This window comes from Panthera uncia, assembly GCF_023721935.1.
Source record: "Panthera uncia isolate 11264 chromosome A1 unlocalized genomic scaffold, Puncia_PCG_1.0 HiC_scaffold_17, whole genome shotgun sequence".
NCBI classification, from domain to species: domain Eukaryota; kingdom Metazoa; phylum Chordata; class Mammalia; order Carnivora; family Felidae; genus Panthera; species Panthera uncia.
Genome location: NW_026057577.1, coordinates 29583603 through 29607701, shown reverse-complemented (window position 1 = coordinate 29607701; position 24099 = coordinate 29583603). Strand labels below are relative to the sequence as shown.

The 24099-nt window shown below is 45.6% G+C and overlaps 1 long non-coding RNA gene across 2 annotated transcripts; it reads right to left on the bottom strand.

Annotated features, from left to right (window-relative positions):
• Nucleotides 1-5628: 5628 nt before the first annotated feature.
• LOC125935526 (uncharacterized) lies at nucleotides 5629-24048 on the bottom strand. 2 transcript variants are annotated; one of them, XR_007461705.1, is made up of 6 exons: nucleotides 23924-24048; nucleotides 21917-21985; nucleotides 16768-16869; nucleotides 15386-15531; nucleotides 10091-10249; nucleotides 5629-6736 (listed from the first exon to the last, which is right to left on the bottom strand). It is a non-coding gene; the product is annotated as an uncharacterized LOC125935526 (long non-coding RNA). The 2 variants fall into 2 exon arrangements; XR_007461706.1 differs by lacking the exon at nucleotides 15386-15531.
• Nucleotides 24049-24099: the final 51 nt, after the last annotated feature.

Below are 24099 nucleotides of genomic sequence, written 5' to 3'. Positions count from 1 at the left end.
CCTCCCCTGCCCCCTCCCTGGGGAAGAAGGTGTCTGTGCTAAGACAATGTAAAGAGACAGAGGCTCTGCTGAAAGCATCGCCAGGCTGAAAGGCCCCCGCTCTGCAGTGTCCAGACGCACAGTGGGCAGCCGGGAGGAGGTGCACCTGCAGTGGCAGACCTCTGCATGGGGAGTCAGAGGAGAAGACTGGCAGCGGCAGCAGGCTGGCAGGATAAAAAGAAAAGACTCAAGCTCACAGTGAGTGGGAACAGGAGGAGGAAAAGCCTCCCAGGCAGCCCTCCAAGGCAGATTTTATTTATATTGTAACTGACTCAGGAGAAAAGTTAAGAAATATTCTGCACCACGACCTGAATTTGGTGGGTTTAATCTACTTCTCTTTTGAGGGAGGGTGGATCACATAGACAGAACTGAGGGGGTCACATGCCATTTGAGTTGCTTACTCCCTCACATGGTTCGATTTCCAAATCCAAAGTGTACAATGAAACTCACAGCTCCCAGCACCACCGATTCTGGAAATTCCCAGAAAGCACTGCTCCGTGCCTGGCCACCTCTACTTAACTTTCTCTGAATTAACTGCCAATTAGCTTCTGGCATCTCAGACCAGCAACCATCAACACACTGCATGTTAGCCTTATTTCTCTCAAATACCATCTACACACCCGGATCTGTATGCTTTACAGTTTTTTAATGTTTATTTAAATTTGAGAGAGGGAGAGGGAGAGAGAAAGATGGAGAGCACGAGGGGAGTAGGGGCAGAGAGAGAGGGAGGCAGAGGGTCAGAGGCATGCTCTGCTGACGGCAAAGAATGTGGGACTCGAGCTCACAACTGTGAGATCATGACCTGAGCTGAAGTCAGATGCTTTAACCGACTGAGCCACCCAGGCATCCCTATGCTCTACTTTTTTTTTTTAAGTTAACAGACTTTACTTTTTACAACAGTTTTATGAGTTCTTTTTTTTTTTTAATGTTTATTTTTTTTTCAACGTTTTTTTTTTTATTTTATTTTTGGGACAGAGAGAGACAGAGCATGAACTGGGGAGGGGCAGAGAGAGAGGGAGACACAGAATCGGAAACAGGCTCCAGGCTCTGAGCCATCAGCCCAGAGCCTGACGCGGGGCTCGAACTCACGGACCGCGAGATCGTGACCTGGCTGAAGTCGGACGCTTAACCGACTGCGCCACCCAGGCGCCCCCTTAATGTTTATTTTTGAGAGTGAGAGAGACAGAGCACGAGCGGGCAAGAGACAGAGAAAGGATACACAGAAACCAAAGCAGGTTCCAGGCTCTGAGCTGTCAGCACAGAGCCCGACGCGGGGCTTGAACTCACGAACCATGAGATCATGACCTGAGCCGAAGTCAGAAGCTTAACCGACTGAGCCACCCAGGCACCCCTTTAGAAGAGTTTTACATATAGTATAGGGAGTTTCCATATCCCCCTTCCTCCCACGAAGACTTTCCCCTTTTAATACCTTGCATTTGTGTGCTAGGTTCTTAGTACACCTTCGTGTGCTTTCTCTTCCACGTATTTGAAAAGTTAGAGGGAGGGCCTTGTTGCCTTCCTGAGGTGTTGTCTAGACCTCATCTGCTTCTTGTTCTAGATGTTCTCTTTCCAACTGCAGCAGAAGGGTGGGGTGGCCAAAGTCTGACTTGAAAGATACTATTAAGACCTACTACTCAATTCAGCTCAGCTCACCCAACACTTGCCCACACCTCCTCCATTGCCAAAACCAGTCTCAGAGTATCTACCTACTGGCCAGAGTCATGCTTTGGATTTTAAGGACCCCAGAAGTGGGCTGCAATAAAGTGAATGAAAGGCGCCATTGAATTAAAGTCTGTTATTAGGCAGAAGCAAGAGATCAGTACCCGCTGACAAGAACCAGGAGAATCAAGGTTTAGGGAAGATGCAGTGGAGGTGTTAAGATTTGGTGGAAGAAAGGTCTAGAGTTCCTAAGGGGGATGCACAAAGCTGAGGCTGGGGGTGGGGGGGTGGGGTTTGGATCTAGAAGCCACATGTGGGCTTCATAGAAAGAGTGTGGAGTTGTAAAGACAAACTTGACTGGATCTCCATTTGCTGATGTGTTATTTGAGCACTGGGGACTCTGAAAGAATATTTATCTTGATAATTTTAAGGGAAAAGCAACAGGATGTGGTCACAGTTGCCAAAGGAATTCACCGTAGGCCTAGGTCAAGGACCCTTGTGTCTGTTCTTCCTTGGGGAGTGACATTTCATCACTTCATCTACACTGCGTGACTGTTAACCTCACTTCTTGGAATGTGGGTAATCTCTCAAATGGTCCTTTCAGGATGTGATGGAAACATGGGTGGAGGAAGTGAAGCTGTCTTGGGGAGAGGAGAGGAAAGAGCAAGAGAACTGTGTGATCAGAACTTGATTATAAGAAAAGAAAACTTGCTTGAGTCTGAGAAACAAAAGACCAGAAGCCTGGGGGAAGACGCAGGGTTCGGGGGATGGTGTGAGAGCAGTGCCCCAGCCAGGCCTCGGGGAGTCCCTCAGGGAACTGAGGGGAGGACCAGCTCTCAAGGCCCAGGGGAGCCACAGGCTGACGCCAGGGCGTGACAGTCCAGTCCCGTCCTCACTTGCTCGTTTCTACTGACAGAGGACCTGAGGCTTCAGTGAGGCATTTGTTACCCATCAGGTCAGGTGTTTTTCAGTCCATTCTGGCCCAAATGAATTTTATGTTTTTCTGATATAAATTAGGTTGGAGTACTCTGAGAAGCAAGCTCTGTCTTCCAGCTTCCGTTTTCAACACTCCTAATATATGAGTTCCTGTAACTGACAGATCTAACGTGACTGGCTGAGCATGAATCACCACCAACTTGATAACACAGATGATTTTCCTTGAAAGAGGAAAGGAGGGCAAGGATTCAAATTAGAATTCACTCTGTTTATGGAGCCATAGCTACCAGGGATATCTATACTTAGATGCATTCTAGAAGAAACGTGGAATGTAGATCTTTACAGAAAAACCTCATGTGTCAATCATGACAGCTCAAGATAGCTTCTTTAAATCATTCTAACTCACTGAGAATATCTCTGAGTGACTCTTGCATCCCAAGAAAAAGAGGAGACTCCCAGAAGTGGGGTTGGTGGGTCCCACAGTGCAGATCAAGTTCCACTGGATGGAGAGTGGAGGCTTGACTCCTTGACCCAGACCGACAACAAATTTCTTTTGTAAATCTGAGCATATGCCCTCCTCTCTCTATACCACACTCCTCTCCTCTCAGGCCAGGTGATGGAGCAGGGGCAGGGAGAAAAACAGGTTTTGGCTCTTGTCCCACATGCCCAAGGAAGAAACACAGTTTAGGCCGAAGTGGCATCAAAGGTCAACGGTTTGGCATCTTGCCTTGGTTGCAGAGGGGCACTTGGGTCGGGAAGCTAGTGGCAGGACTGGGCCATGAAATGAACATGAAGAAGAGGAAATTATTTGTTAATGATCCTCATCATCCCATCTGTACCCTCTGCTCGCTCCAGACAAAGGTAGTTTTACCTGAAGCAAAGGAGGCTTACGATTTAGGTCCTGATTCGGATCTTAAGGATCTAGCAATGTCTTCACATTGGCAGGTGCTTTTGCGAAATTAGAAAAAAAAAAAAAATCAGGTACGGGAATTACCATCGGCCGTGACTGTGCTCTCTTCTCAAGGCAACTTCCCTTAGGTCACTTATCCTCCTGTTTTGAGCAGTGTCGGAGAAGGTAGGAGAACTTTTTTGGATCTGGCTAAGGAGAAGCTGACTTCTGAACGCATTTAGTTTGGGCCTAGTGGGCTACGTTTTTGGACTGGGCCACCCTCTCTGTGCCTCGTCATCCCCTGCCATCTGCCGTGAGAATGGCATCCAGGCACCTGCTGTGCCCTGCCGACTCACCTGGCCTCACTGCATGGCAGAGGTGCAGACCACGGGCACAGACGCAGGCCGCGGGGGCCTGGAACGGCATGTGCAGCAAGAGCGGAGGGGAAGCGGGGTGGAAAATCCAGAGCCAGAAGCCGGTCCCGGGAAAATGCCTTTGTCAGATGCGTAAAACCCTAAGCGGAGGACTTCACTCTCAGGGACACCTTGTCAAAACGGAAGTTCTTTCCTGTCAGGAGTATAGCCCAAATGGAATGATAACTAGGCAGTGCAATGTTTTTCCCTTTTCTGAATGGAACTGCGTGGAGGCGAGTTTAACGGGAGGCCCACGTTTGTGGGACACAGGCCTGAAAGTGGTGCGCCCAGCCGTGAGGACATGTGAGGGTGAGGTCACACGCCTCATGCATCCCAACCAGAATGAAGAATACTCTTTGTTCACCGGCTGTGCTCCTCTGTGACTGAATTATCCTTCTGTGCTCGTTATAAAAAACAGTGCCACGTCGTCCTTAATATGAAGGGGTATTGAGTGTATGGGTAAAACTTGCAGGAAAGATGATTAAAGGGGCGTGTCAGCCAGCTAATAAAAACAATGTCGTTTTTCTGAATTTCTGTCATAGTCTTAAAGTTTGTAACTTTAAGTTACAAACTTTAGTTGTAAGTTACAAACTTAAGTTACAACTTTAAGTTGGGTTTCTTTCTACACTCTAAATGAAGGTTCGCTTTGAAACCTAATTTTATGCATTTTGTACTTTTTGTTTTTTACGTTTTCTTAAAGAAGTCCCTTCCAACTGTACAAGGTTCAGATCCCCCACCCCTCCCCAAGCCTGGCCTGAACCCCGCCCACAGGCTTTCTGCCTTTGGGTTTCCTCAGCCCCGACATCCCTCTTCTTCCCCAGAAGAAGTTGCTAAGACTCTTCATAATCCTTCCCCTATGAAAGCAACAGTCACAAAAAGTCTCACTCTGGCCTCCCTGTGCGCTCCGATTTCCCATTTCCCTTTCCATCTTTATTCCCTAATGTCCCACCCCTTTGCTCTGCCCTTTCCCTTTCTTGCAGAGTTGTTTTTCTCTTCTGCTGTCTTCACCTCACGCTAAGGCCTCTCAAGCAGTGGATCAGAAATTTGACGCAGGTCATAAATCCTTACTCAGCGTGCCTCCAGAAGGCTTCCACAGACAGCTGACATTTGCTCCTCCACACCTCAGGGACTTCCCCTCTAGAGCTCTGTGGCAGACGCCCTTCCCTCAGCCACCTCTCCATCTTCCTTACAAACAGAGCTGTATTTTGTTGGTAGCAGGTGGGCAGCAGAAGACTTGGAGAAGAGTGACATTTTCACATCCTGGGGGGCGTGGTTTAAACTGGCCAGGTAATCCCAGTCGTCTCCACCGGTGATTGTGCTGGACAAGGGTATGTGTCCCAGTCTGGCCAGTGAGACTGAGGGGACATCTGCTGAGGGACCTTCTCTTTCATAATAAAAGAAAGAGTATTGCAGGAGGAATAGCCCCCTTGCCACCCTTGCCCTTATTGCCTGCCTGGGATGCCATCACCTCAGAACGTGTTGCTTAACATTTCAGTGATCATCTTGTCACTCTTAGTGAAAGGCCAAGAGCATCTCAGGGTGTAGACACAGAGCCCTTCCTGTCACTGCCAGTCCTCTCAGTCAACCCTGGGATCACTTGTCCCCAGACTTGTCATTTGCTGTACATAATAAATATCCTTACAGATGTAAGCCACCTTTGCTCTGTTTTATTGTTACTTGCAGCCCAAGGTAATCCTAATAGAAACAGCCAGCACAGATTTGCATAGCAGACCAAAGTCACTCCCAGCATGGCCCAGTCCTCTATGTCTATCAGTTAGGAGGGTCTGTTACCCCCATTTAGCAAATGACTTACTCTAGTGATACAGCTGGGGAACACTGTACTGAAATGCAGCTGATTATACTTTAGGGCAGAGACGATGTGCCAGAGGGGGCTGATTCGTTAGGAGAAGTGGTAGAAAAATGCAGGCTGTTGGTATGCTTTTAACCACTTCTTTTAGCCATCAGCAAGGTCTTATAAGAGGTAAGTTTAGGCTTAACTGAACTCCAAAAGCAGAGAGAGAAAACCACACAGGTTTATTAAAAGGAGGCCTTTTGTGCTCTTGCCCTAAAATCCAAGTTGAATGCAGGGCCAAGAATCTGGAGATGTTCAAGGTCAGAAAGGCTGTGTTGTCCACCCAAGCTACAGTTAGACATGGAAGATGCAGAAGACTGAGAAACAGACAACACTGAGGGGAAAGATGAGCCTGTTGTCACAGGCCTCTTTCTGCCACCTTCTTGTAAGTACTCCCTGTTCCCTGGGAAGCTGTATCTAGAATGAAGTATGGGGTCAAGGAGAGGATTATTGTTGCTGCTTTTGCAAATGATCCAATGCTTGAAATAACCCAAGGTGAGGAAGTTAAACTTTATGCCAGGGAGTGAACATGGCACAGAGGCAGAGAAGACACCTAACTCTGGGTACCTGAGTGCCCAATGAAATTCCTAGAAGCAAAGAGATGAAACTCCTAAGTTTTTAAGGGACCTCTATTGCCAAAGAAAGCCCCGGGTTGTCTGACAATAGCCTACATGCCTAACCCCTAAGCCTTGACCTTGGTATTTGTTACATTAGGAAGTGGATCACAAAAGCTGTGCTTCCCAAAAGGATCACATTTCATCTCCCAGTAAACATGTCAGGGGTGACTATGGAGGAAATTGAACACGAACATCGTCCCGATAGGAGAATCAATGAATGTCAAGTTGGCTGGCCAAAGAGTCATTCCACTGCCTGGGCAGAAGGTTCTTACCACTTCTGTCCAGCAGCAGGATATACTACAGCAGTTCATCTCAAAGCAGAAAGATCTACCTGAATAAGAAAAAGTGAAGGGTGTTACAGTTGTGATATTACAAATAAGAGAAAAAGTTCCAAAGGTGAAAGAAGTTTTCTAAACTTTCAAATGAAAAAATAAAGGGGCATTATCCTTCTATTATCTCTATAATCATTGAATCATGAAATCATTGTCATATGACTAGATGATTAAAGAAAGAGACAAAATGTAGTAAAATAATTGAGTTAGGCACTTAATAAACATATTCATTATACAATAGTATATTATTTTTATTTTTGCTCTATTTTTTGATACTTGGGGTATATGGCAACCTTTTACATTTCATGATTTCTTACGTTTTTTTCTCATTCTGGGTAAATAGTGCATTTGTATGCCTAAATCTGTATTTATAATTTAGTATTTTTCTTAAATAAGGACTCCCAAATTGTGTAAGCTCAACCCACAAAGCCCAAATCTCTCCCTGATTCTCTCTCACCAGATCATTCAGATCTGAGGGGAGATGCTGTCCATCATCCGGAGATCTTGGAGTTGGGGCTGGACATCCAGCTCAGCTGGATGAGACTGAGCATGTGAGTGAGTTTTTCATGTATGTGTCTAGCTTGCCGAAGTGTATGTGTGAGAAGACAGGTGGGTACATACAATGGGAACCACAAGATTATTGTGGTGAACACCACTGTTTTCTCACTAAGCAGCCATTTCCTCTTCTTTCCTTCCCAACACAATCACAATTTTATTTGGTTATCCACCCTTCTCCTCATAACACACAGTAAACTAACTGGCTCCATCCTATAAGCCTGGGGGTAGATTATGATTAGTTAACAAAGAAGTACATGGCATGTCCTGTGCAGGTGTTATGGCTCAGGAAATTCAGGAGGGGGTACATGTGTGGACTTTGTCCGTCCAAGTGAAGGAAAGGACTAGCATTCCACAATTCAATGGAGATTACCCGGGAAGCTCGCTTCTCCAGCTGTAGCTGACAGCCAACACAGAACCATGAGACAGACCAGCCTTAGAAAGAATCTGATGTTGCGAATGGCAGTCCAGATGAATGGAAAAAAACACAACCCCACCATGATATGGTCGACCTTCAACTCCACCAACCCTGAATCCTGCCTTACCGCTTGATCTGTTATGCAAGATCAGTACGTTCCTTTTTTTTTAAAGCCAGTTGGCATTAATATTTGTTGCACTTAAAATCATCTTAATTAATACAGTGTGTGGCTTCGATTCAATATATCAAGGTTCTTGTCAGTTTGTTTTCTTCAAACCATATCATTCAGGAATTTCACAATTTCGACACAGCACATTTAGCTAAATTATACTTTTAAAAAATTATACTCTATATTTCACTGCTATACCATTTGTGCTGATAAGATTGCTTTTATAACTCATAGCATTGAAAGTACATGCATTTCCCTCCATCTTGATAATACTTGGTGTAGTGTTCGTAGTTAACTTCCCACATCTTTTTCATCTCTGAAGTAGCACACCGATTGTTAATCTTTAATAGTTTTTAGTAGCTAATTAAACTGCTACACACTTTCAGTCTTCCTTGAATGAAAACTACTTATTTCCTTTCTGAAAAAAAAAAAAAAAAAAAAAAAAAGGACCAGAAACTCTATTTTTAACTGTTTTTTTTAAAAACCTAGAGAATGAAAGTAAGCTTCATCAATGTTTCTGTAAATAGCCTAAAGGTAAGATGGCATGTTATGAGAGATCTAAGCAATTCACCAGGAATCGAAGGATCAATTTCCCTTAAATTGTTTCTGTACAATGCAAGCAGCCAAATTCTGCACGGTTACTGTGCTCCCAAATAATCTGGGACAGATAGAGGGTGCTGAAGACTAGACTGGCCACGGAGGTGATGTGAAGGAGGCATGAAAGCAAATCGCTTTCCCAGTAATCACGCTTGAGCCTTTAAGACTTGGATCAGATTCCTCAGGGATTGTGAAATCTAGGCCTCTGACTTGCTAAGCTCGCCAAGAAAGATAGTGTGTTAGTTTCCTCTTTGAAACTGCCAGGGTCCGAAATCCCTTTTCTCAACAGCATCCAATTCGAGGGTTATACCTCCTGTCAGCCAAGAGGCTCTACCTTACGCCTCCTTGAAGTTTCTTCTTTCAATGACATCAATTCTTGTCTCCTTTTGTTCTACCCGACCCCCACCTCAGTAATGGACCAGAAATGATTCCAAAATTCTATGTAAAGCAGTAGGTAAGTAACCCTTCTCTTTATACAAGGCAAAGCTGGAAACCTTACTAGGCTGTTTTCTTTCCTTTTTTTAATTTTTAAGTTTATTTATTTATTTTGAGAGAGAAAAAGACAGAGAGAGAGAGGGCATGCACACAAGCAGGGGAAGGGAAGGGGCAGGGGGACAGAATCCCAAGTAGGCTCCACACTCCATGTTGAGGCCAATGCAGGTCTCCATCTCATAACCATGAGCTCATGGCCTGACTCGAAATCAAGAGTCAGACGCTTAACCAACTGAGCTACCCAGGTGCCCCTCTATGTGCACGTTTATACTCTGCTTTCTTATGATTAACATGTTGGTAAATATTTGTCCTGCATGATAGTAAATATTCTTAATCTGAAAACACTTTCAGAGCTGCATAGGGGGTCTGTCATGAGCATGTATTTATTTAACCCCCTCCCCAAACTTCAGCTATTATAAAGAAATATTGCAATGCATATATATGGGCACAAATCTTTTCCTGGCTTTCTGTTTTCCCAACAAAGACTCCAGAAAGAGCAATTGCCATTTCACAAGACCTGGAAGCTCTATAGCATATTGGTTATGGTTGTAGGTTCTGGAGTCACAGATAGAGACTTGAATCTCAGCTTAGCCATTCTTTAATGAAAGACTGTGGGCAAGTACATAAATCCTCCAAGCCTCAGTTTCTTTATCTGCAAATAGATGAAAGCAGTCTGTACCTGACAGGAGTGTTATTAGAATTAAATGAAATGATGCATGTACAAGTAGAGTCTTTGACACATACACAGCACTCAATAAATGATGTAAGAATTGCTATAGCAGAATAGGAAAAGAGTAACAGAACATCTATCTCTAGAATTTGAAAAATCCAGAGGCGTAGAAAGAAGAAAATGTCCATCGCCTATATTATATTAACTTTTCGCATGTTGACATGTACTTCAAGTGTTTGTTTTTTAAATTACTCAAATATGATATGACTACACTCTTCCTTGTGAAAAGGACAGTGCAGATAAGTGGAAAGACGAGGTATAACCTTCCCAGTCTTAACAGAGCCCCAAACTCAGTTGTATTCGTTTTCCTAAAATCACCTTTGTTCCAAAAGGTTGACTACCTTAGGACCATCATGTCACTTCTACTGTCACCTATACCCTAAGTCACTTACCCGGGCCTCAGTGATATCAAAATGGACGTCAAGCCCACTGCTCCCCTTCACTTTTGCTCTTACTTCTGTTTTGCTCTCTTGGACCATTTCTTCCCATTCTGGCGTGGAAGCGCATCATTGTCTCGGGTCTTCTCAAAAAGGGACCTCCGTTCTCTGTTGCTGTTGGAACGAAGTGGGAGCAGTCGGTCAGGGTCTTACAGAGGATCCTCAGCTGCATCGCTGTCAACAGGCCTCCTCCCGGGGAACACTCACTTAGCTCAGGTGAACCCAATAGTCCATGTCTGGCCTTCATTCAGACTTACAGGTTCAGGGACCTGATTTTAAGCAGGAGAACTGCCTCTCAGGGACAAATTCCTACCATTCCAGCTTTTGTACCCTGAAGTATACTCAGGGCTAATTGTTGAATTTCCACTGAAAAATATCACTCTCTTGGTGTGCCTGGGTGGCTCAGTGGGTTGAGCGTCCGACTTGGGCTTGGGTCATGAACTCATGGAGCGTGGGTTTGAGCCCCGCGTCCGGCTCAGTGCTGACAGCTCGGATCCTGGAGCCTGCTTCGGATCTTGTGTCTCCTCTCTCTATTGCTCCCCTGCTTCCACTCTGTTTCTCTCCCTCCCTCCCTCCCTCTCTCTCTTCTCTCTCTCTCTCAAAAATAAAGATTAAAAAGTTTTTTTAAAATTATCACTCTCCTTGTGACAGCGGAGTGCTGTCTCTCCAACAGAGAGAGACACACAAGAATCCAAATTTAAGTTAGAAGCTGTTTGCACATATAAAATCAACACTAAATGCTCTTGGAACATACTGCCCAGTATGGTACCAACTTAAAATTTCACCAGTTGTCTATCAGTGCCTGTGTTAATACATTCTTGTCAACATTGGTCATCAGTGAAATATTTTCAGTTAATTTGTAGGCAAGCACCCATTCTCATTGTTTCCACTGGCATCAAATGACATTGTGAATTTTCTTTCCATTTTCTGGGGGTATTAACAGTATTATGTCAATCAATGTCACATACAGTTCTAATGGGGGGACGTTAGTCTTCGTGAGGCTCCACAGTAAGACAGCTGGACAGAACTGAACTTTACAGCTTTATGTGAGGGAGAGCTCACTGGACATCCCTAAAGTAGGGAAACTTTTTACCAGGGAAAAATATGAAAACACTCAGACTCCGAATCTGACTTTAAAGCACCAGGTTATGACCCTTTCTAAACCACATGCATATCCTATGCTTGAAATACTAAAGCACAGAGCTTTGTTTGGGCCAACTTTGATCCATCCATAAGCACTTTGGTCGGAGCAGATGAGTCACTCCTATTAGCTGTTATCATGGAAAAGAGAGATTAGGGTTTGGGAACAGAAAAGAGAGAAGTGGAATGGAGGTTTTTGGTAAAGACTTGGGAGGACAGAAAAAAACTGAAGGAAGCCAACCGAAGCTCAGACCTATGTCCTGATGTCTCCTGGGAAGAGAGATGAGTACAAATCTCTAAGAGCATACTGATGGGTATGCTGTGCATCCAGCTCACTCCCTGACACTGCAACAAGACCAGGAAGATGGGAGTCAAGAAGTCTGAGTCATCTCATCAAAAAGGAATCAGACATTTGGGTTAATAATCAAATAGAAAAAAATGATATGGTGTCTGTGAGGAAGCATAATGAATTCCCAGACACTCTTCTGAAGCTTTAAGGAAGGGTCATATTAAAATTTTTCCATGCCACATAAATTAATTGCATAGTAGTGATTACTGTTAATTTAAAATGTATTAGATGAAGTTGATATTCTTTTTATTGGGTTGGGTTAGATTTATTTCACATTGATGAATGTGGAAGTTTTATAAGGGTGTTTGCAGAGTTTTCTGTGACATTGGTCCTCTTAACTCTTTTTCCTATGGTCTTAAGATCCTCAACCATGCATTTTTTTTTTTTTACCATGAAAGTTTTTAGACAAGGGTCTCTATAGTGTGAGTGAGGCTGGATTTTCATGGTTTTCTTCTTCCTGGTGTGATTTCATTCCCGCAAGTACCAGAGTGTTAGAATCTAGTCATCACAACACAAGCTTGCGTTTCCATTTTTCTCTTAGGAGACTTTGGAGACCATGGGTCCACAGTTGCTTGCAGAAGAGACCTCTTGGGTAGATGGGTGGGGAATTTCTCTTGCCTTCTCATCATCTGACTTGCTCAGTTTCCTCGGTCCATTACTCTCATTTGCCTTCACATTGATTTTCTAGCATCCCTTCCTGCCTCCTCAACACACAGCCCCCACCTTGTCCATAGTCATTCCACTTCTCAGAGCGCTCCAGCACTATTAACTTCTGTCTTACCCATCCCTGCCCTCAGTTAGCCTTCCTGTCTGAATTCTAGCTAGTCCCAAGCTACTGAGCATACCTGGAGAAAGTCCCAAAACAAAGGGACGAGTCAACATGGCAGACTGGTTAACTCATGTGCTTAAGCATCAAACTGATTATGGCTTCAATGAAAAAATGAGTGTTTTTAGTTATGTGACCTTAGGCGAGTCACTCAGCCTGCCAGAATTCCAGCTCCTCATCAGATATAATAAAACAGATATAATAAAAGCACCTACTTAGAATATTAAGCCAGGTGTCGGGCATACAGTTGGCATTCAATCAACACCAACTGTTGTTACAGCTACATGATGATGGTAATGAACCAGATATTCTGCTAGGCACTGCACTATGTCACTTAACCTTCGCGGCAACTCTTTGAAGGTGGTGGTGCCTCCATTTTACAGATGAGGCAGATGAGGCTCCCAGGGTAATTGAAGAATAACTATTAAGCAGTGCTGCTGGTTCACAACTGTGGGCTCCAAAGCCTTTTTTCTTTCTCCCAAAGCACACTGTGCTCTCAGTGTCCATTGTAAAAGGAAATAGAAAGGTTTTTCTTAAGCCACCGTTTTCTGAGTTAAAAACCAGGGACTGTGCTGCCTGCTTTCCTTGCAGCATCTCATTTCAATCCTCACTACACCTCTCTAACTAACGATGTAGCTATTAATTACATATATAACTTTAGAAAACCTATTCACAAGTTCAACGAGAGCTTTCCACACAAAGAAAAATCACTTTTCCTGTCCAACACGGGCAAAGTTCTAGTAGCTGTTGGTGCCACTCGACCCTTCTACATGCCTAACAGGTGCTGGCCGCCACATGCTGCAATTCCTACTTCCTTCTCCCCCCCCCCCCCCCCCCTCCGGCTCTACTACTGGCTTATTTTGTGCTGTTTTCCCATCCCCCTTACGTTGGGGCACTTTGAATAACTGCCACACAGATGCCAATGTTTCAGTGGTAAGACTGCAATTAGAGGGAAATTAACAAGTATGTCAATAGTGATGCATAATGGAAGGATTACTGATGTTTTCCAGTTAGATATTGTATTTTGTTTCATTGTGGGATTCAAATTAACTCATCAATATTGGATGGCATATGATAAATAGCTCTTCTAAATAAAGAATAGAGATTCTTCCTAAGCGCCAAAGAGATGAAATTTATGTACCTGCTTGGGAACACCTGCCCTGGGGCTTTGTGCAGGGCCGCGCCTGACTCAGGGCAAATCGTCAGCACGGCAGTGAGGCTGCTCTCCTGAGTTCACAACTGCTCTAATATAATTCAGGTGGGGTCCTCGTGGAACAGTTAGCTGGGGTACTGACAGGGGGACAAAAGTCCATTTGCACGAGGAACTGAAGGTCCTTCTGCAAAAACCCTCATCCAGAGGGAAAGTGGAGCCAGGCTCCACGAGCTTCGCCCAGTGATCAAGCTCTGTCACTGGAGTGGGGCGCTGCACTGCCACTTAATGTCCTGAGTCTGGCCTCACCCTCACACATTCACATCTGGGTTTTAAAGAGAGAGGACACTGTCAGCAAATAGTGAAAGCACTATATTGCTAAAATAAAACAAAAACAAAACCCAAAGTGGGTAGCTTTTTTAAGACAAGTTACCACCCTAGGACAGTGCAGAGATGCTCCCCCCGTCAACCCAGACTACCACATCTCTGGCACCTCAAGAGTTCATGGTGCTGATGGTCCCATGCGAGTTGGTGAAAGTGGCAGCAGTGGATGATGGAAAATGACTGTGTTTAATGGAAAAGTAGAGGCAAACCCGGCAGGAGATGGCAGAGAGGTCTGGACGAGGCAGTAGCATTCAGTGGGCTGGTGGTACCCAGTCAAAAGGGACAATGGTTTGTGTCAGTTACCTACAGTGGCTGACTGAACTTGACAGAGTACACATGTGAGGCCCCCCATGGTACTCCCAGGAATATTGCAGGGACTTTACAGGAAGTTGCAGCAAAGGAAGAAAGAGCCACAGCTTATTGTTGTAACCATGGCGATCAAGTGAGGTCTGGCTCTCAGGTTGCAGGGAACTACAGCACAGAATAGTACTAATTATAGGGGCACTTGGGTGGCTCAGTTGGTTAGGCGTCTGACTTCAGCTCAGGGCATGATCTCACAGTCTGTGAGTTCAAGCCCCGTGTCAGGTTCTGTGCTGACAGCTCAGAGCCTGGAGCCTGCTTCACATTCTGTGTCTCCCTCTCTCTCTGCCTCTCCTCTGCTTGCACTCTTCCCCCCTCTCTCTCTCTCTCAAAAATAAAGTTTAAAAAAATTTAAAAATTTTAAAAAGAGAATAGTATTAAGTATAAAAGTGTGTACCACAAAATGTATCAAAGGCCTAAATATAAGACCTGAAACTAAAGTTCTTAGGAGAAACCGCAGGAGAAAAATTCACAGTACCAGATTTGGCAAAGATTTCTTGGCTATGACACCAAGAACATAGGCAATAAGAATAAAAATAAACTGGACTAGATCAAAATTAAAAACTTACTGTGCATCAAAAAACACAATTACCAGAGTAAAAAGGCAACCTATTAAATGAGAAAAAAATATTTGCAAATCATGTAGCTAATAAGGGGGTTAGTATCTAGAATATATAAAGAACCCCTACAACTCTGCAACAACAACAACAACGAAATAACCAATTTTTTTTAAATGGGCAAAGGATCCGAATAGACATTTCTCCAAAGATATTTAGGCCAACCAGCATGTGCAAAGATGCTCAACATTACTAATCATCAGGGAAACATAAATTGAAATCAAATGAGATATCACTTCACATCCATTAGGATGGATATTGCAAAAGAAAAGAAAAGAAAAGAAAAGAAACAGATAATAGCAAGTGTTGGCTCGGAAGTGAAGAAATTGGACCCTTGGGCACTGTTGTGGTGAATGTAAATTGGTACAGCAGCCACTATGAAAAGCAGTATGGCAGCTCCTCAGAAAATTAAAAATAGAATTACCATATGAGATGCGCCTGGGTGGCTCAGCTGGTTGAGTGTCCGACTTCCGCTCAGGTCACAATCTCACAGATCGTGGGTTTGAGGTCTGTCAGTGCAGAGCCTGCTTCAGATTCTGTCTCCTTCTCTCTCTGCCCCTCCTCCCAGGTCTCTCAAAGATAAGTAAATAAAATTTAAAGAAAAAAAAAAAAAGACTTACCATATGACCCAGCAATTCCACCTCTGGGTATATGCCACAAAGAATTGAAAGGAGGGCGTTGAAGACATATCTGCTCATCCATGTTCACAGCAGCATTATTTACAATTGCCAAAAGATGGAAGTAACCCAGGTGTCCATCAGCGAATGAATATACAAACAAAACGCGATGATCCCACCTTTGTGAGCTTGGGCCTCACATCAGCCTCCGTGCCGACAGTGCAGAGCCTGCTTAGATTCTCTCTCTCTCTCTCTCTCTCCCTCTCTCTGCCCCTCCTCCACTTTCTCTCTCTCTCTCTCAAAATAAAAAAATACATAAACAAAATGTGATACATATACACAGTTGAATATTCAGCCTTAGGAAGAAAGAAAATTCTGGCACAGACTACAATATGGATAAACCTTGAGGGAATTACGTGAAGTGAAATAAATCACAAAAAGACAAATACTGTATGATTCCAATTATGGGAGGTATCTAGAGTAGTCAAATTCACAAGGACAGACAGTAGAATGATGATTGCCAGGGGCTGGGGGGAGGGGGAAATGGGGGGGGTTGTATAGTTTCAGTTTGGGAAGATGGAAAAGTTTTGGGGATTGGTTGTACAACAGTGTGAATAGATCCACAAAACTGAAGTGTAAACTTAGGGAGATGGTAAATGACGCAGCATGTATTTTAGCACAATGTTTAAAAACATTTATTTCGGGGAGAGAGAAAGTGCACATGGACATATGTGAGCGAATGAGCGGCAGAGAAAGAGAGGGAGAGAGAGATTCCCAAGCAGGCTCTACGCTGTCAGCACAGAGCCCGATGTGGGACGGACTTGAACCCACAAACCATGAGATCATGACCTGAGCTGAAATCAAGAGTTGGATGCTTAACCGACTGAGCCACCGAGGTGCCCCACATTTAAGCACAATTTAAAACAAAATGTGTGCCAACCTGAGGGCAGTATTTGGAAACTAAGCTTTTCTCAATATCATCTGAGGTCAGGGTGGTGGAACATCGGTTCCTTCCCTCACCCTACCCAAACTGTTCACGAATGCCTAGCTTTAGACCAGCGCTTCTCAACGGGGAGAGATAGGGTGACACTGCTGGCATCTATGGGCAAGAGACCAGGGATGCTTCTAGACACCCTACAGTGCTCAGGACAGCCTCCCAGAATGAAGAATCAGACAGATTTTCATGTACCCCCAGAAAGATGTCTCCAAAGCGTCATCTATCTCGTTTTGTCCTCAGCGAAGATGCTCCAGATCAGCCATCATCTTTCACTCATCTTCTGAGAGCTGAAGCCTGCGAAGAATAAAAGGAGAGAGCTGTTATCGCTGCAGGCATGCGGTGATTCTGTCCTGGCTCTGGGTGACAATTTTATCCACACGTTCCAGGTTCCTTAGTCACACACTCAGCTACATTGCACGGATGTGGCCTGTCCCTGTATGAAATCCTCTCACTAACCTCTCTGTGAGCTAGAGAGGCTTCAGTGGCTCGCCTCTGAACGACTGCTCAGAAGGAAGCTGGGTTGAAGTATCTGACTGTGTGATTCACAATGGGAAGTATTAGTGTAACAACGACAAATGCCGTTGACCCGAATGTGCAATTCTCAAAACCAGACTATTCAAACAGGCAACCAGTTAAATTCCCGCTCTTTGGTGGCTCCTGTTTAGGTGGACACGAGGGGCCGTGTCGGCATGAGAATAAACTGTTTCTCAAATGCGGCAGAACGCAAAGATAGGATGCCTCTTTCCTTTTTCCCATCATAAGGTAATTATAAGTGCAGTAGTTTATGCTAATTCTAAAATTACTTATCTCTAAACTGGTAGGGCTGGAAAGGTGAATTGTGGCAACCCCTAATTGTTACAGACAAAGCACAGAGGCCCAGAGAGGGGAAATGATTTGCCTAAAGGTAAGTGAGCTCGTAAGTCAGGGAGGGCTTTCTACCCTGAAGGGTGGCGAGCCACGGCATCTGATGCCTGGATTCTCATGCTGTTTCACTCACCATGAGAGCCTGAGCAAGTCAGGATTAAATGACAGAGAACAGATACAGTGTGTGTCACATTTAAGTGGCCAGTGTGTGATTTAATACTATTTGAACTCCCCAAAGTCAACTATAAGCCCTAATAAAGTTAGAGGCAGCGCTTTCTCCTTTGTGACATCATTCACTGCTGTGCACGTAAGTTGTTTCCAACATTTTATGCCAACTGCAAACATCCAACATGTTTTAATTGCCTCCTATTCATTCCATCGGTGAGGGAGGGATTCCTGCCTTGGGGTTACAGGGATGGCCTACCACAGAACATCTGACACTGGACAGATCAAGATCTACTACTCATGCATACAGCCTGGGGAAGGAGGCCACAACATGACATACAGGGCCACAGGGGGGCTGCGTTCAGGAAAAGAGTGGACAGGCAGGCCTGTGGGAGCAGGCTTTGTAGCATTGAGAAGAAGGGGTGCTCCTTGGCCTCAAGGGAGGATGTGACTGACTTGGTTGAATGATTCTGCGGACTGGCAAGGAACTGAACCCCTCTACTCAGGGATATAAGCAAGGACTGCATCTGGTGCCCTGGATAAGGAGGGTTATTAGGCCACGGAACCTTATCCATAGGAGCAGGGTGGGGAGGGAAGCATGTGGGAAGGCCATCGGAGGCCCTCTTGATTTAACCAGATGTCAAGGCAGCACATAACACTGAGCCTTACTCGAGCCTCATACCTGAAGCCTGAAAGAATTTTATAGTGAAAAACTACACAACCACCACCTAAATTCTAGCAGTGACACTCTACTTGTTGTATTACACATTCACCCATCTCTCCATTCCTCTTTCCATCAATTTATCTTATGTTTTATGTTTCAAACTGTAAACAAAAGCATACTTTCTTCTAGATATTCCAGCATGAAAACCACTAAGTTGAATATCTGCATAGTTGTTTCTTTTGATGAGCATCTTGCAAACGATGAAATGCACAAGTTTTAAGTGCCCACTGTGAGTTTTGACAAGTGCATACACCTGAGTAACCAAAACCCCTATCAAGATATAGAATATTATTACCATCATCCCAGAAAGTTCTGTCATGGCCTCTCCCAGTCGATGCCTGCCTTCAGCTCCCTCAGAGGAAACCACTTTTCTGATCTTAGTTTTGTCTGTTCTCGAATTTCATATGAGTTGCACACAACCTGACAATGTGTCCTCTTTATGGGAGTCTCCTTTCCCTCAACATACGGTTTCTGGGTTCATCCCTGGTGTGTTCCTTTTTATTGCTAGGTGGTAGTATTTCATTGCAGGAATACACTGTGAATATGTACTTTTTCATACATTCTTCTACTGAAGGACACTTAGGCTGCTACGTACATTTAAATAGAAGTCTTTCTATGGACATGTTTTCATTCCTCTTGGATAAGGCTTAAGATCACAGGGTAGAGGATATGAAACAGAAGGCCGTTTTCAAAGTGGTGGTTGTACAATGTATGTCTCCACCAACAATGTATGAAAATTCCTATTGTCCCAAATCTTCATTAATGTTTGGTGTTGTCTGTCTTTTTGTAACTCATTCTTGAGTTGAGTTTGGAAATTGAGAAGGTGTGTGTGCAAGAAGGCAGGACTCCGGGGACCATACAGAATTTTTGTAGAGCGTGGCCCCAAGCCTGTCGATTGTCATCAGACATTTTCCTGGCTGAGTCCAGGGCAGCATCGATCCCCTGTTCTTTGACATTTAAGAGCTGTGATGTCCCTGAAACCTGGCAAAGGTACTTGCGATATGACCCGAAGCTGCAGTGTTGGAGGCCACAACTATGCTGTTTGACACTTCGTGAAGGGTACTTTCTGCATGAGTTAACGACGTGCTGAGGCCTCGGGCCATGTCCACTGGGGAGCCTGTGAACCTTCAGGGTTCACACACACACAGCCTCTTGGCTCCCTTCAGTGGGACTGAGTCAACAAAAAGCTGGCTCGCACTACCAACCTGTGGCCATTAGCAAGGCAGGTGAAAATGGATCTGGCCCTCCTCTACCTTCCCATCCCTGAGGAACCGAGCAGCTGAGAGTGTGGAGGGGACACTGTAGATGCATCGGCAGAAGAAAAAGTGCCCGGAGCTCTACATTCTGTTAAAAGAAAACATTGGCGCTGAAAGAAACAAAGCAGGAAGAAAAAGAAGACAAGCACGTAGAGGTAAGGAATGGCGGTGTCTCTCAGCTCTGATCCGCTGCTAAGCTGACAATGCTCCCTGAGGAAGGGGCAAGGAAGGGAGAAAAGTGCAGCCACAGGTCCTCCCCCAAGTGACCCCAGGACTAAGATGGGCAGCAGTGAGGAATAAGCTGTGGTACATGCGATCACGGAACAAGCGGGATAGGGCACATGGCAAAGATAAACATTGAGGCCGGAAGTAACTGGCAGGAGGAATTTGCCCTTGTCCTTCACGGAGGGGAAACATCACGTGGTTTTGACAGGCAGGGCCGATTCCAAAGGCAGGAGACAGGAGAGCAAAAGCTGTGGTCAGAGAGTGGTCCTGTGTGGTCAGTCATCCAGGGGGTGGGAGCAGAGGCACTCTGGGAACTTGAAGGCCAAGGTTAAGACCTTCAGTTTAATTCATTCTGCAATGAGAAGCCGTGAAAAATCAGGGAAGTGGTGTCCTGAAGGCTATGGCTTGGAAAGATGAGTCAGATTTCAAGGTAGGGCCTGATTAGCAGGAGACAGCTGAGGTCGTCACACCAGTGGGGAGGCAGTTAGAGAAGTCTACTGCAGAGAACCAGGTCAAAGGAGGTCAGGGACCGAGCTGAGGTGTCAGCAGAGGCTGGAAAAAAGGAGATGGATGGGAGAGATGCAGAGGGTAAATACACTCCTGTGTTTGTTCACCACCAAAGAGCACAAGCAGGTGGCACGTCCCCAAGGACGAGAATGCTGCAAGTCAGTGTGGAAACCAAGGACCTGCCACCCTGCTGTGTCCCAGAGGCCGGCCTGGAAGAGTGGGCAACATGATAACTCGGCCAACCTCCACCCTGGCCGCCTCGTTCCTCCAGACGCAGAAAACACAAGTGCTAACGTGCAGTGGACGCACCTGCTGTTCCCTCACCCCCAGGGTCCAAGCAAGAGGAGGGTAAGGTCGATCAGAGGGGTGAGGGCGCTGTGTGCCATCCCCTCTCACGTTCTCTCTGGTGACTTCACTTCCACTGGCGCTTCTCCAATGTGTCCTCCTCCTAAAGACCCACAATGGTCATGTAACCCCCCCTTGTGCCCCCCGCCACCAGGCCCTCACTCAAACTGCCCTAAGGCTTCCCGTGGGTCTCAGGATAAAATTCCAAATCCCCCTCACCCTTCCACTTCTCCTAGTATCCTTCCTGTCCCTGCCCACTGCCTCTAGTCATGCTAATTCCCTTGAGCAAAGTGCTAAGCATTCCCCTATAATGCCCCCTACCTGGAAATACCCTTCACCCCCTCCCCCAGCCACATCCCACTCACCTCTTGGGCCCAGGGTGGCTGCCCTGCCCCTCACTCACCATCCAGTGTCAACAAGATTCCCTCTATTAATTTCTCTCATAGCACCATTTCCCCCCCTTTCCCGGCACTTATCACAACTTGTAGTTATATAATTATTTGATTTTAAACATTAAACGTCCATCCTCATTAGCTGGTGAACTCCATAAGGCAGAGGCCATGCCTGCCTTGCTCACTGCTGGCCCCAGGCCTTGTAGAGGCCGGGGCAGGTGCTCAGGGGCATGAACACGTTAGTAGAATGGATGTGTGAGTGAATCCTGAGCTCTGGCGTTCCATGGCCATCTCTCCAAGTATAGCAGCCCGGGAAACACTGCTCACTGGAACCCGACTGCACGTCAGGCTCTTTTCTGGAAAGGAGGTTAGCCCTCCTGGAGCGTACAGATGGTCACTTTCCTGGGAGTGGCTGAGTCTTCTCACAAGCCCTCGTGCATGCTTACTCCACTGCGATTTTATCTGTGAATGTGAAAACTATGAGTGCTAAACATCTCCCTGGCCCTGCTAGGGAGGGGAATGGCTTCCCAGAAGCACCAGCAGGTGTAAAACAGAGATAAGTAAGTGGGTTTTTATCTTTACTGGCGTTGCACAGGAGCTGTGTGTATCCTACAATGCTAGTTAGCACGGACTTCGGAAGAGAAAAGCACTATTTTAAGGAGAGCCCTTCATATTACAATGGCATTTACACAGTGACAGCTTCAACAGCTGTAGGAGTAGTATAAATAGTCTAAGACACAGCACTGCGCTATGACACCCCAACACATGCCCTTCAAGGGCCCAATGGAGAAGGACATGCCAAAAATAGGGATCTGGCAGCTACTGGCACGTGTGTGATGCTGTGTTATGGAACTGTGACATACCTCAGCTTCCCCTTGAGGAGTGGGTCCAAGCTGGTACATATTTCGCATGTTTGCTTGCGTCATCAACACCTGGAAATAAAATCAGGTTAGACGGAGTGAAATCGTCCTTGCCAGTTGAATCAGCTGATGCTCAGGTTTATCAGAGCAGGCGTTCTCAGTGATGCTGCACATTAGAATAACCTGCGGAGTTTTCATAAACCCTGGTGCCCACAACACAGCCCGTAACGACACCCTCAGAATCTCCGGGATGAGGCTCGGGTATGACTGTGTTTTAAACCTCCCCAGGTGATTGCAATGGGAAGCCAAGTTCCAGAAGCCCAGCGTAAGCGTTTTTGAGATTTGGAGAAATGGCCCGAACTAGTCAGGTATTTCATGACTCCAAACATAAATCAAGGCCGCATTGCCAGTACTGAGTTGATTATATAAAAGGAGAAAAAGGGAAACTGATGCTGGCTGAACGCTTGAGAGGCAGAGACAGGGTAGGAGTTAAGAGCACTTACTCTAACTTCTTAACATCAACTCCTGGTTTTATTACTTCCCAGCTGTGTGACCTTTGGCAACTTGCTTAAAACCTCTGTGCTCTATTTCTCTCTTTTTTCAAAGCATAAGTGCAGCCCACAAATATTTCTATATTTACCTGCCTTGTGGACAACGGAAGGTCAGGAGCTGGGAAGAAGCCTTCCCAGGAAGGCAAAGAGCCCTCATGGGCCCAAGTGCATGAGGAGAAAGATCAGGCCACATGGACGAGGAGTACAAGTACTTTCATGGGAACTACATGAGAAATCAGAGACATGTGAATTAAGTTTCTGACAGGACTAGAATTATTGCCTGCACTGAATGCCTTACATGCATGGGGGCCGAGACAAAACAAAGCAGGCAGAGCTATAAAATAGGATTTCAGGGGCGCCTGGGTGGCTCAGTTGGTTAAGTGTCCGACTTCAGCTCAGGTCATGATCTCATGGTTCGTGGGTTCAAGCCCCACATCAGGCTCTGTGCTGACAGCTCGGAGCCTGGAGCCTGTTTCGGATTCTGTGTCTCCCTCTCTCTCTGCCCCTCCCCCGCTCATGCTCTGTCTCCCTCTGTCTCAAAAATAAATAAACATTAATTTAAAAAAAAATAGGGTTTCATTCTGAAATGCATCCAATTTATAAATGCTATATATACACATAAGCTTGGCACATACAAGGTTCTCTCCCTTTCCTCCCTGTCTCTCTGAATTGTTCTTTTTACGACAAATAAGCTGTCTACATTCTAGAGTCTGAGTTATTTGAACCAAGAACATCCTTACCTTCTCATCACCCAGCTCAGCAAGGCAGAGACTCTACTTCTACTTCTGACTGCCACCCCAAGAACACAGGGCTCCCTCCCCACCCAGCTCCTAGTCAGGGGGTACGGCAAGGCTTCAGCTACCTTGCTTAAGCTAAGTCCCAGTTGAATGAGGTCGACAGGTGGGGGCTCCCTTCTTCCACCCAGTCCCTATGTGTGGAAAGGAGGCTCTCCTCCCCTGAGCATAGAGAATACTGATCTCATCACTGTTGACTGGCTCATGAGGTGGTGCCTCCATGGCAGGAGAGGCAGGCTGAGGGGACCCCAGGCTGCTAACAGCAACACACACACACACACACACACACACACACACACACAGTGAATACTCAACTCCTAGGGTAAGAGTGTCACTTAGAGTGCAGCCTGTCATCGTCTCCACCTCCAGCTCTAGAGCTCCAGCTGAGACAGTTTTGCCTGAGGTGGGAAGTAGACCATCAAACAGGGAGCTCATAAGCTCTTTGCAAAGGAACTGACTTCATTTGCAACAGAGAGCCGGAGAAGTTCAAAGGGGTCCTCAAGACAGAGGAGGTTGTGATGGAAATCGGCTGGGGGGAGATTGGTGGATTTAGTGAAGATACAGCCCAGGCTTTAGGTTGGCTGGTTTGTAGTAGACACTCAGGGAATAAAAGAGCTGGGAGGAGCACCCCTGGGGTCAGAAGAAATATTAAATATTTCAGTTACCTGCGGTCAACGATAGTCAGGGAGCAGAGGTCCTCCTTCTGAGGCATCCGTGGAAGAGCAATACTAGCCTAACGCTTTGTCACAATGTCTGTGTCATTCCCCTCATTTATCTCACCACAAAGGCATTTTTCATGTCATGTCACCAACACAAGAAGGGTGAATACAGTACGAGGAGT